Source organism: Narcine bancroftii, chromosome 1, assembly GCF_036971445.1.
Source record: "Narcine bancroftii isolate sNarBan1 chromosome 1, sNarBan1.hap1, whole genome shotgun sequence".
In the NCBI taxonomy this organism is placed as follows: domain Eukaryota; kingdom Metazoa; phylum Chordata; class Chondrichthyes; order Torpediniformes; family Narcinidae; genus Narcine; species Narcine bancroftii.
The window spans coordinates 226,070,039-226,082,538 of NC_091469.1; the positions used below are offsets into that span (position 1 = coordinate 226,070,039).

The window sequence follows — 12,500 nt, forward strand, 5'->3', positions numbered from 1 at the left end:
GTAGATGCCGGATAAGTATATTTTCTGGTTATTTGAGACTTATTTTAAATTGCCTAATAAATACATCTGCATTAAGAATAAACACTTTAAAAGACAAAAGATGAAAATACTACACTATATATACACTGAACAACTGAACAAACTTCACTGGCATATATATATATTCTATTCTTTGGCTTGGCTTCGTGGACGAAAATTTATGGAGGGGTAATGCCCACGTCAGCTGCAGGCTCGATTGTGGCTGACAAGTCCGATGCGGGACAGGCAGACACGGTTGCAGCGGTTGCAGGGGAAAATTGGTTGGTTGGGGTTGGGTGTTGGGTTTTTCCTCCTTTGTCTTTTGTCAGTGAGGTGGGCTCTGCGGTCTTCTTCAAAGGAGGTTGCTGCCCGCCGAACTGTGAGGCGCCAAGATGCACAGTTTGAGGCGATATCAGCCCACTGGCGGTGGTCAATGTGGCAGGCACCAAGAGATTTCTTTAGGCAGTCCTTGTACCTCTTCTTTGTTGCACCTCTGTCACGGTGGTCAGTGGAGAGCTCGCCATAGAACACGATCTTGGGAAGGCGATGGTCCTCCATTCTGGAGATGTGACCCAGCCAGCGCAGTTGGATCTTCAGCAGCGTGGATTCGATGCTGTCGGCCTCTGCCATCTCGAGTACTTCGATGTTAGGGATGAAGTCGCTTCAATGAATGTTGAGGATGGAGCGGAGACAACGCTGGTGGAAGCGTTCTAGGAGCCGTAGGTGATGCCGGTAGAGGACCCATGATTCGGAGCGGAACAGGAGTGTGGGTATGACAACGGCTCTTCTGTATACGCTAATCTTTGTGAGGTTTTTCAGTTGGTTGTTATTCCAGACTCTTTTGTGTAGTCTTCCAAAGGCGCTATTTGCCTTGGCGAGTCTGTTGTCTATCTCGTTGTCGATCCTTGCATCTGATGAAATGGTGCAGCCGAGAAAGGTAAACTGGTTGACCGTTTTGAGTTTTGTGTGCCTGATGGAGATGTGGGGGGGCTGGTAGTCATGGTGGGGAGCTGGCTGATGGAGGACCTCAGTTTTCTTCAGACTGACTTCCAGGACAAACATTTTGGCAGTTTCCGCAAAACAGGACATGAAGCGCTGAAGAGCTGCCTCTGAATGGGCAACTAAAGCTGCATTGTCTGCAAAGAGTAGTTCATGGACAAGTTGCTCTTGTGTATTGGTGTGAGCTTGCAGGCGCTTCAATTGAAGAGACTGCCATCCGTGCGGTACCAGGTGTAAACAGCGTCTTCATTGTTGAGGTCTTTCATGGCTTGTTTCAGCATCATGCTGAAGAAGATTGAAAAGAGGGTTGGTGCGAGAACGCAGCCTTGCTTCACGCCATTGATAATGGAGAAGGGTTCAGAGAGCTCATTGCTGTATCTGACCCGACCTTGTTGGTTTTTGTGCAGTTGGATAACCATGTTGAGGAACTTTGGGGGGCATCCGAGGCGCTCTAATATTTGCCAAAGCCCTTTCCTGCTCACGGTGTCGAAGGCATTGGTGAGGTCAACAAAGGTGATGTCGAGTCCTTTGTTTTGTTCTCTGCACTTTTTTTGGAGCTGTCTAAGGGCAAAGACCATGTCAGTAGTTCCTCTGTTTGCACGAAAGCCGCACTGTGATTCTGGGAGAACATTTTTGGCGACACTAGGTATTATTCTATTTATATTATATATATTATATATTTTATTATCCCAGCTTGCTTGGCCACGGCACACGAACCATGGGTGTAAAGGGTGGGGCCAGTACTGCGCACACTGCACTCCACCTAAAAAGCTCCTTTGTGCAGGCCCGAGGACAGGTCCACGTCATCCCCCTCCACGTCCCCCCTCAATGTCCTCCCCCTCAAAAGATGCTCACAAACTCAAGCTAGCATGCTGGAACATCAGAACCATGCTAGACAAGGCTGACCGACCTGAACGTCGGTCTGCCCTCATTGCACATGAATTCCTCAGACTTGACATCGACATAGGCGCTCTCAGTGAAGTCCACCTTGCAGATGTAGTGAGTCTCCAAGAACGCGGCGCGGGCTACACACTCTACTGGTCTGGCAAGCCTATGGATGAATGACGCCTATCTGGTGTAGGCTTCATAGTCAAGAACTCCATTGCCTCCAAACTCAAAAACCTCCCGACAGGCCACTCGGACCGGATCATGTCCATGCGACTCCCCCTTCAAAACAAGCGTCGCATCACCCTCATCAGTGTCTATGCTCCAACCCTCCAGGCGGAACCAGCAGAAAAGGACAAGTTCTACACTGACCTGCGCAACCTCATTCAACGCACCCCTCCAGCCGACCAGGTTGTCATCCTTGGCGACTTCAACGCTCGTGTCGGCAAAGACTCAGAAACCTGGCCAGGAATCCTGGGCAAGCATGGTGTCGGCAAGTGCAACAACAATGGGCGCCTCCTGTTGGAGCTCTGTGCAGAACAGCGGCTTGTCATTACAAACACCCTTTTTCAGCAGAGGGACAGCCTGAAGACTACCTGGATCCATCCCCGATCCAAACACTGGCACCTCCTGGACTACGTCCTGGTGCGAGAAAGAGACAAATGAGATGTGCTCCACGCCAGGGTCATGCCCAGCGCGAATGCCACACTGACCACCGGCTGGTTCGCTGCAAGCTCAACCTTCACTTCAAGCCAAAGTCCAGGAAAAGTAAAGCCCCCAGAAAGAGGTTCAATGTTGGAAACTTGCAGTCAGACGAAGTGAGAGAAAACGTCCAGGGAAACCTCAAAGCAAAGCTCGAGGATGCAATCCACCTCACGAACTTGTTCCCTGAAACCCTCTGGGATCAGCTGAAGACTACCATACTGATATCCACTGAAGAGGTACTGGGCTTCTCCTCCAGGAAAAACAAGGACTAGTTCAACGAAAACAGCCAGGAAATCCAGGAGCTGCTGGCAAAGAAGCAAGCTGCCCACCAGGCTTACCTTACAAAGCCGTCCTGGCCAGAGAAGAAACACGCCTTCCGTCGCGCATGCAGCCATCTTCAGCGCAAACTCCGGGAGATCCAAAATGAGTGGTGGACTAGCCTCGCCAAGCGAACCCAGCTCACCGCGGACATTGGCGACTTCTGGGGTTTTTACGAGGCTCTAAAGGCTGTGTACGGCCCCTCACCCCAAGTCCAAAGCCCGCTGCGCAGCTCAGATGGCAAAGTCCTCCTCAGCGACAAGATCTCCATCCTCAACCGATGGTCAGAACACTTCCAATCTCTTTTCAGTGCCAACCACTCAGTCCAAGATTCCGCCCTGCTCCAGCTCCCTCAACAGCCCCTAAGGCTAGAGCTGGATGATGTCCTCACCCGAGAAGAGACATATAAGGCAATTGAACAACTGAAAAGTAGCAAAGCAGCAGGTATGGATGGAATCCCCCCAGAGGTCTGGAAGGCTGGCGGCAAAACTCTGCATGCCACACTGCATGAGTTTTTCAAGCTTTGTTGGGACCAAGGAAAACTGCCTCAGGACCTTCGTGATGCCATCATCATCACCCTGTACAAAAACAAAGGCGAGAAATCAGACTGCTCAAACTACAGGGGAATCATGGTGCTCTCCATTGCAGGCAAAATCTTCGCTGGGATTTTCCTAAATAGAATAATACCTAGTGTCGCCGAGAATGTTCTCCCAGAATCTCAGTGCGGCTTTCGCGCAAACAGAGGAAGTACTGACATGGTCTTTGCCCTCAGACAGCTCCAAGAAAAGTACAGAGAACAAAGCAAAAGACTCTACATCACCTTTGTTGACCTCACCAAAGCCTTCGACACCGTGAGCAGGAAAGGGCTTTGGCAAATACTAGAGCGCCTCGGATGCCCCCCAAATTTCCTCAACATGGTTATCCAACTGCATGAAAACCAACAAGGTCGGGTCAGATACAGCAATGAGCTCTCTGAACCCTTCTCCATTAACAATGGCGTGAAGCAAGGCTGCGTTCTCGCACCAACCCTCTTTTCAATCTTCTTCAGCATGATGCTGAACCAAGCCATGAAAGACCTCAACAATAAAGACGCTGTTTACATCCGGTACCGCACGGATGGCAGTCTCTTCAATCTGAGGCACCTGCAAGCACACACCAAGACTCAAGAGCAACTTGTCCGTGAACTACTCTTTGCAGATGATGCCGCTTTAGTTGACCATTCAGAGGCAGCTCTTCAGCGCTTGACATCCTGTTTTGCAGAAACTGCCAAAATGTTTGGCCTGGAAGTCAGCCTGAAGAAAACTGAGGTCCTCCATCAGCCAGCTCCCCACCATGACTACCAGCCCCCTCACATCTCCATCGGGCACACAAAACTCAAAATGGTCAACCAGTTTACCTATCTCGGCTGCACCATTTCATCGGATGCAAGGATCAACAACGAGATAGACAACAGACTCGCCAAGGCAAATAGCGCTTTTGGAAGACTACACAAAAGAATCTGGAAAAACAACCAACTGAAAAACCTCACAAAGATAAGCGTATACAGAGCCGTTGTCATACCCACACTCCTGTTCGGCTCCGAATAATGGGTCCTCTACCCGCATCAACTACGGCTCCTAGAACGCTTCCACCAGTGTTGTCTCCGCTCCATCCTCAACATTCATTGGAGCGACTTCATCCCTAACATCAAAGTACTCGAGATGGCAGAGGCCGACAGCATCGAATCCACGCTGCTGAAGATCCAACTGCGCTGGGTAGGTCACGTCTCCATAATGGAGTACCATCGCCTTCTCAAGATCGTGTTATATGGCGAGCTCTCCACTGGCCACCATGACAGAGGTGCACCAAAGAAGAGGTACAAGGACTGCCTAAAGAAATCTCTTGGTGCCTGCCACATTGACCACCACCAGTGGACTGATATTGCCTCAAACTGTGCATCTTGGCGCCTCACAGTTCGGCGGGCAGCAACCTCCTTTGAAGAAGACCGCAGAGCCCACCTCACTGACAAAAGGCAAAGGAGGAAAAACCCAACAGTCAACCCCAACCAACCAATTTTCTCCTGCAACCGCTGCAACCGTGTCTACCTGTCCCGCATCGGACTTGTCAGCCACAAACTAGCCTGCAGCTGACTTGGACATTTTACCCCCTCCATAAATCTTCATCTGAGAAGCCAAGCCAAAGATATAATATATATATATATATATATATATATATACACATACATATATATATATATAAACTCTAAAATATTTTACTCTATTTTCAGTCACTTTCTTTGAAAACATTTAACCGTCGCTGTATCTGCTGGTTCCTCCTCCTCCATGGAGCTGCTCAAACAAAAACATTAGAGCTAATTAAACCTTCCTCGCCCAAGTTTGCAGATAAAGCCTTTGACCAGAGTGACTCTTACTAAGCAAAGATAAGTGGACACTTTAAGAGAGTCACCCCATCAGCAAGCAGCATCAACCAGCTTTTCAGGAGATCCAACATTATCTGATAGATGTTTTCGCTGTAAGAAGTAAACGGGAAGAACAGTACATGCAATTTGGGCATGTGAGAAAGTGGAAAAGTTTTGGGAAGATCTAAATCAGGTATTAAATAAAATCACAAAAAGTAACATACCAAAAAATCCAGAGATCTTTCTTCTAAGTAATATAAGAAGTAAAGAATTAGACCTCAAACTGGATGAAGCGCAAAAAAGATTTATTATGATAGCCTTAGCTCTAGCAAAAAAATGCATAATGTCAACTTGAAAGATGGAAGAGAGCCTGAGAGTACAGCAATGGTACATAGAAAAGAATAAACGTATTCATTTGGAAAAAATAACATATAATTTAAAAAATAAAGTCACAGTATTCGAACAAATTTGGGAACTGTACATGGAACACAATAGAGAAGGCTTGCCTCAGACCTCCACCCCCTAAAATGATAGAATGAGAAGAAGACGAAATGAACTGACCCAGTGTGTAAAAGTAGATGACACAATTTTCTTGTTTATTTTCATTGTGTAATGTCATTGTTTAATGGGTTTATTGTATTGTATATGTTGAAATGTTTAATGGGTTTGGAGGGGGGGGTGTGGGAAGGAGGGAGGGAAGGGAGGGGGGTAAAAATGACACTGTATATTCAAGAGGTAAATGTTTGTGTGTATTTTGGTTAATATGGTTCATAGTGTGAAAAATTTAAAAAAAATTAAAAAAATGCTCTTCAGGCTGGGCGACACCATTTTATTCAAATACAACTTTATTCAACCAAACCACGACAAAGGCCCCCCACTTCACCAAAGGTTCATGGTTTCAGCTATTATTTCATTCTTATTTATTTTAATTTATTGAACATATTTTCGTCGATTTATTTTTGCCAGTTGCTTCCAGATATGATGGTTTTTACTGTACATTAAAAATGTAACATACATGATACGCGTTATCTTTTGTCTGACGTTTCGCAGAGAGTTGCCAGGTGGGCAGGTGCCCCTTAGAAGCAAAAGAGAGCCAAAGAGAAGCAAAATGGAACCAATTGCTTTGAAGATCATGAAGAGATCGAAAAGAAGAGCAACCTGGATTTCATCATTAGTCAGAATCACAAAGACTTTCATTTATAACTTTAGCGATATGAAGAATTGATTCAACCTCGTAATCTAAACCTAAGGGAAATAAACACAAAAATAAAATATCATGATTTAACAAAAGACAATTTCATATTCATTGCTCATGGGATGACATAGCAGTAATTACTTCAAGATTGAAGATTTCTTCATTGTCATGTAATACCACGGAGCATGTGATTTTTTATGAAATCACATTCTGCTTGCCATAGGCAGACAAAGAATTGCCATTGGTGTCACCCGGTGCCCCTCACAGTATGAGAGAAGAGAAGCAAAAGAGAGTCCCTTCAGAGTCACTGAGTCCCCGTGGATTTACTTCCCGGACATCTGCAGCTGAGCAGACTTCTATTTGGTCCATTGGTGACCTAAGCTCAGATCTAAACCTCCGACACGATGATGAAACCTTCAGCGCCCAGGGACCTTTGGCCATTCTTGCCCTCAGCACCCTCTCGAATCACGTTTCAAGCCACCTTGTTCCCATGCAGCCCAGAGTCGCCTGCATCCTGTGTGGGTTTGCCATCCGCTAGGCCCCTCGCTGGTCCGCCGTCATGTTCACCATCCATAAGGGACGTCACCTCTCCTTCACTTTCTCATTGGAGGGCGTGTTCTCCTGTTTTTTGGTGCTCTGCACTGATCTACTGCTACCCCAGAACCTGAACCCCTTGCGGCCGCTGCTGAATATCTTGGGCATAGATTTCCATGGTTTATAAACACTTGCCTCCTTTTACAGGCTGTGTCTGCTCCCTACTATCCAGGCCCAGTCCAGCTGCCATTACAGCAGTTCCAGCCTCCCCTCCATTTCTCTTCATGAAATATTTTTATTGATGTTTGCATTATGCACAATTGAACAGTACAGTTATATATTTTATTGTATAATTCACGATGAAAAAAAACCCAAAAAACCTTTATTAATCAGAACTATTACCATTAATCAAGGTTAAAAGCTAACATGTAGGAATCAAGAGAAAACAACCTGGCAATGCACAGGCCAGTATCAAAGCTTCAGAACAACCCTAAATCGTTCAGTGATGCTAATCATTCATAAATGGGCTCCACGTCTTTTGAATGATGATATATGACTCTTTAATCTTTAATGGCATATCTATTTTTTTCTAAACTTAAAACATAATATCACTTAATCATTGTGTATGTGTAGGTGGAGTATTATCTTTCCATTTAATCATAATTGCACGTCTGGTCATCAATGAAGTAAAAAATAAAATTTGGTTTTGAGCTGGAGTCAGTAAAACATCATCATCTTGAATTGACCCAAATAGAGCAATTAAAGGGCAAGGTTCTAATTTGAACTTGAGAATCACCGATAATGTTTGAAAGAAATCTTTCCAAAGCTTTTCTAAACTAGGGCAAGTCCAGAACATGTGGAGCAAAGAAGTATCACCAGTTTTGCATTTGTCACATAGAAGATTTATATCTGAATAAACTTTAGACGTATGTACTCTATTGACTGCTGCAATGATGTGTTGAAGATCTCTGAAAGGACTTCAATCAGTTGGTCAGTACAATCCTTCAGTACGTGACTGGGAAGTTTGTCTGGTCCTGCTGCCTTGTGCGGGTTCTCACTGGATAGGATTCTCCTCACCTCATCCGTGGTTGCACAAGGGCATGTTCATCGGCGGAGAAAGAGCTTTCTTTGGTGTCAACCTGCTCTTCCCATTAAAATGTGCATCAAATACATTCAATCTTGTCCAGAAGGGAGGTATCATTATTGTTGACTTATAAGGTTGCTTTGTGATCTGTTATTGCTTTGAGACCTTGCCCACATATGCCTTGTGTGGTTTGGGTCACACAACTGGCTATGGATTTGCTTGAAAGAGCAAAGTCAACTTCTGTTATCCTTGCTTCATAAGACATGTTCTCCAATCCAGGCAACTTCCTGGTAAATTATGAAGACTTCTTAACACAGATGGTAGATTCTCAAAATTTAACTGTACTATTCAGAAATGATTCCAGTTATGTTGTCTCAGTTCTCTTTTGAATTTAATGCATATTAACTGAGGTTCTTAGAAAAACAATTTTATCTCTTTCATAAAAAAAACATGATCTTTTTCCAGTGTTGCCTTTGACTGTTCTGCTCTGCCATGATTCTCTCCTGCAGGTATGACTCATATAAGAATATGGTTTAATGAGCACTGAAAACCCTTTGGCATCTTGCCCAAGTAACATCCTTCTCGCATTAAATTGAATATCACCAGATTACTTGACTGGACTGATAGTATATCTCCACATATTTCAAACAGCTCTTCCCAGCAGGCAATCAAGAATTGATTGACACTCTTTTCTCTGCTCCTAATGCAGCGATGCTAAGCCTCTATGGATACCCTCTTTTCCAGCCTTGGTGTTAGAGGTTGACTTCACCTGGACCATAAGTTAATCTTCGTGAGATTCTGATCTACATCAAAATGTCCAGAAACCTTTTAATGAATGGTGCCAGGGAAACACTGGCTCCTCTAAAATACCCTATGATGTGCAGGTGTAAACACTTCTGATGTGAAAGGGACTTGTGTGGAGTTTCTGGCTCCCTTTAATAATGTGGAGCAATTAGATAAGGTTGAAGGTGGCGTGCAGCTATTTATTAAAACAGCAGCAAAAAAAAATCCAAGCAACAGGGAGATGGAGGATCACAGCATGAGCCTCTCAGAAACAAACCTGAACATTTGTAACCACATGCCTCAGTCCAATTACCATCAGGGCGTCACACCTTCATTCAGCTGGCCATCTAAGGAAATTAGATCTGCTGCTAAGGGCCTTCGGGTCAGTTGTGGGAAATAAATCTGATTTAAAAATATGATCATGGAAAATGTGCTTTACTTGATCTGCTGAGTAATGAACGCTCCATTTAAAAAAAAAACTGCATGCTCTGCCACAATGCCCTTAATCTGTTCTGTGGTATTTGTATCTGTATAAATGACAGTAATGAAATATAACTTGCAAGAGCCAGTTTCCATGGTAACTCTGATGCTTTCATGAATGCATTGAGACACAGCACATTTGTATACTTTTACATTTCGAAGGTTTATTTTGCAAGTTAATGCACAAGGATCTTTAAACAGTTGGTGTAAACTGAATGTGTGTGACAATGAAGTGCTGTTGAACTATCACATGACTCTCCTGTCAAACAGATACACAAAATGAGCACATACCTTGTGATATGCTTTCAATGGTTTTCTGACTAAATTTACTGACGATACGTGGAGAGACAGGTAAGTGAGGAGGAAACTAAGAGACTGCAGAAAGAGATAGATAGATAGATAGATTTGGAGGAAGGACAAAGAAGTGGCAAATAAAATTCAATGTTGGAAAGTGCATAGTCATGCCGTCTATTACTTGGATGGGAGAAAATTCAAAATTCAGATGTGAAAAGAGCCCTCGTACTGGATACACTGCTGATTGAGTTGGTGGTGAAGAAGGCAAATGCAATCTTGGGATTCATTTGTAGAGAAAGAGGATGGAAGTGCAGGAATGTGATGTTGAGGCTATATAAGGGACTGGTGAGGCCTCCCTTGGAGTACAGGGTACAGTACAGTTATGCACACCTTATTCAAGAAAGGATCTGCTGGTATTGGAGAGGGTTCACAGAAGATGCACGAAAACGATTCTTGGAATGAAGGGATAAGCATATAAGGAATGTTTGACAGCTCTTGGATGGTACTCCTTGGAGTTCAGAAGAATGAGGGGGACCTCATAGAAACATTGAAAAGCTGAACAGAGTAGATGTATTTCTCATGGTAGGGGAGTCTGGGACAAGAGGGCATGGTTCAGGATTGAAGGTCCCGCATTTAAAATAGAGATGCAGAGGAATTTCTTTAGTCAGAGAATGGTGAACCTGGAATTTGCTACCACGGTTGGCTGTGAGGGCCAGGTCGCTGGGTATATTTAAGACAGAGGTTGTTAGTTATCAGGCATCAAAGGCAGGGAAGTGGGGTTGAGAGAGCGAATGGATCTGCCTATGATGGAATTGTGGAGCAGACTCAGTGGGCTGAATGGCTCATTTCTACTCCTTTTTTGTAGCAACAGTGAAATACGAACATAGAACATTGCAGCACAAACTGCCGCTGTGGGCCATGATGTGTATATACCTACCCCACAAAAATCTAACCCTTCCCACCCACACACCAATAACCTTCAATCCACACTTTTAATAAATAACTGCTTGCAAATCCGGACAAAAAGACATTCTAATTTGAACACAGATCTTTCATGTTTCTTTGTTAGTCCTGCTTGGGGTTTGGGTAATTCACTCTCTGAAGTCTCCGCCAGTCCTAATTCATCTCTAGTACAGATCGTGTGATGTACTCATGTACCCATGTAACCTCAAACCCATGTAACCCCTCTCCCTGTGACTTGGCCATAAAGGTCGACCTCCCTCCCCCCCTCCACTCATTTGAGAACATGGAGTTAGGGCAGCTAAAATCTAATGTGTATTAAATTGATACGCTCAATCAATGACTCCAAAGACTGAGTGAGGAATGATGGGCTTTAATACACATTAGATTTCAGCTGGTCCAACTCCATGTGCACGAATGAATGGAAGGGGGCAGGGAGATCGACCTTTATGTCCAGGTCACAAGGGGAGGGGTAACATGGGGTCAAGTCACCAGTGGGTGGGCCAGCCACTTAGACATGGAGCAGCAACAGTATATACATATATACATATCACCACAAAATGAAACATTCCCTGGCCAAATTGTCATTTTTGTCTATAACTCTAGTTGGATGTATAAATTGTATTAAAATGAATATTTTGCCTAAATTTTTATCTTTTTCAATCTGTTCCAATAAGTGTTTTTTGATTTACTTGACTCAGCCATATCATTTTATATATGGAAGGGTAAGTATCCTTGCCTTAATAAAGTTCTTATACAGAGATCTAAGAAAGACAATGGAATGGTTCTATCTAACTTTAGATTCTACTATTCTACCAATATATGATGGCTTACATTCTGGTCCTTCTTTCATAATCATTCTGACCGTCCCTTATAGATATCAATGGGGCTGAAATCCATTCATTGCTTCTTGGCACTTCACTTCCAATATCAACTAAGTTAATAGATAATCCAATTGTTAAGTATTCTATGAGAATTTGGGAACAATTTAGAAAGCATTTTGCATTTCATAATATTTCTCAAGCCCAATCGTATCAAATCACTTTTTTAACCTTCTTTGCATGATGCTATTTTTTAGAGATGGTGTAGAGAGAGTATTCGAAGCATGAAGGATTTGTTCACTGATGGATATTTTGCATCATTTGAGCAGCTTTCTGCTAAATTTAACTTGCCCAAATCTCAATTTTTTCAGATATTGCAAGTATGGCATTATCTTGAATCATAAATATCAAATTTTCCAAAAGAGTCTGAATCAAATTTTGTAGATGAGTATTTTTTTTTTAGCTTAATGACTTCTCATAAAGGTTTAGTATCTATTATTTAAGAGTAATTGTTATGTTTAAATCAGACTTTGTTAGCTAAAATCAAAAATGCCTGGGAACAGGATTTAAATTTGATTATATCAGATCTGGATTGGGACACAATTCTTAAGCTGGTTAATAGCTCTTCATTATGTGCTCACCATTGTCTATTATAATTCAAAGTGGTACATGGAGCACATTTGACTAAGGCTAAATTGTCTCTCTTTTATTCTGATATGAGTGGCTGGTATGACAGATGTTATGGGGGGTCACTATCTTACTTTATAACTTTACGCCAATGTAATTAAATTGTCTGACTAGTATCTTTTCCGCATTCTTTATATTTTTTCTACCTTTTTTAATACTAATCTTATATAGCATCTGGCAATGCGGTAAGGTAAGGGGTTTGAGATTTTCTCCTTTACTGTATTCTTCTTTCTTTATTAGAGAGTTTTTGTCCAGGAAGGAATATATTATTTAGAATATGAATTATGGATATGATTTACAATTTAAATGGAATATATTATTTAGTTTATGTTACTGTCC

At 43.1% G+C, this 12,500-nt stretch overlaps 1 long non-coding RNA gene across 1 annotated transcript in view; it reads left to right on the plus strand.

The window, feature by feature from the left end:
• LOC138749729 (uncharacterized) overlaps nucleotides 1–6,568 on the plus strand; it is a 43,369-nt gene extending 36,801 nt beyond the window's left edge. Inside the window, exon 3 of the long non-coding RNA XR_011348849.1 lies at nucleotides 6,374–6,568. This is a non-coding gene — a long non-coding RNA (uncharacterized lncRNA). The remainder of the gene's footprint in view (nucleotides 1–6,373) is intronic.
• The last annotated feature ends 5,932 nt before the right edge of the window (nucleotides 6,569–12,500 follow it).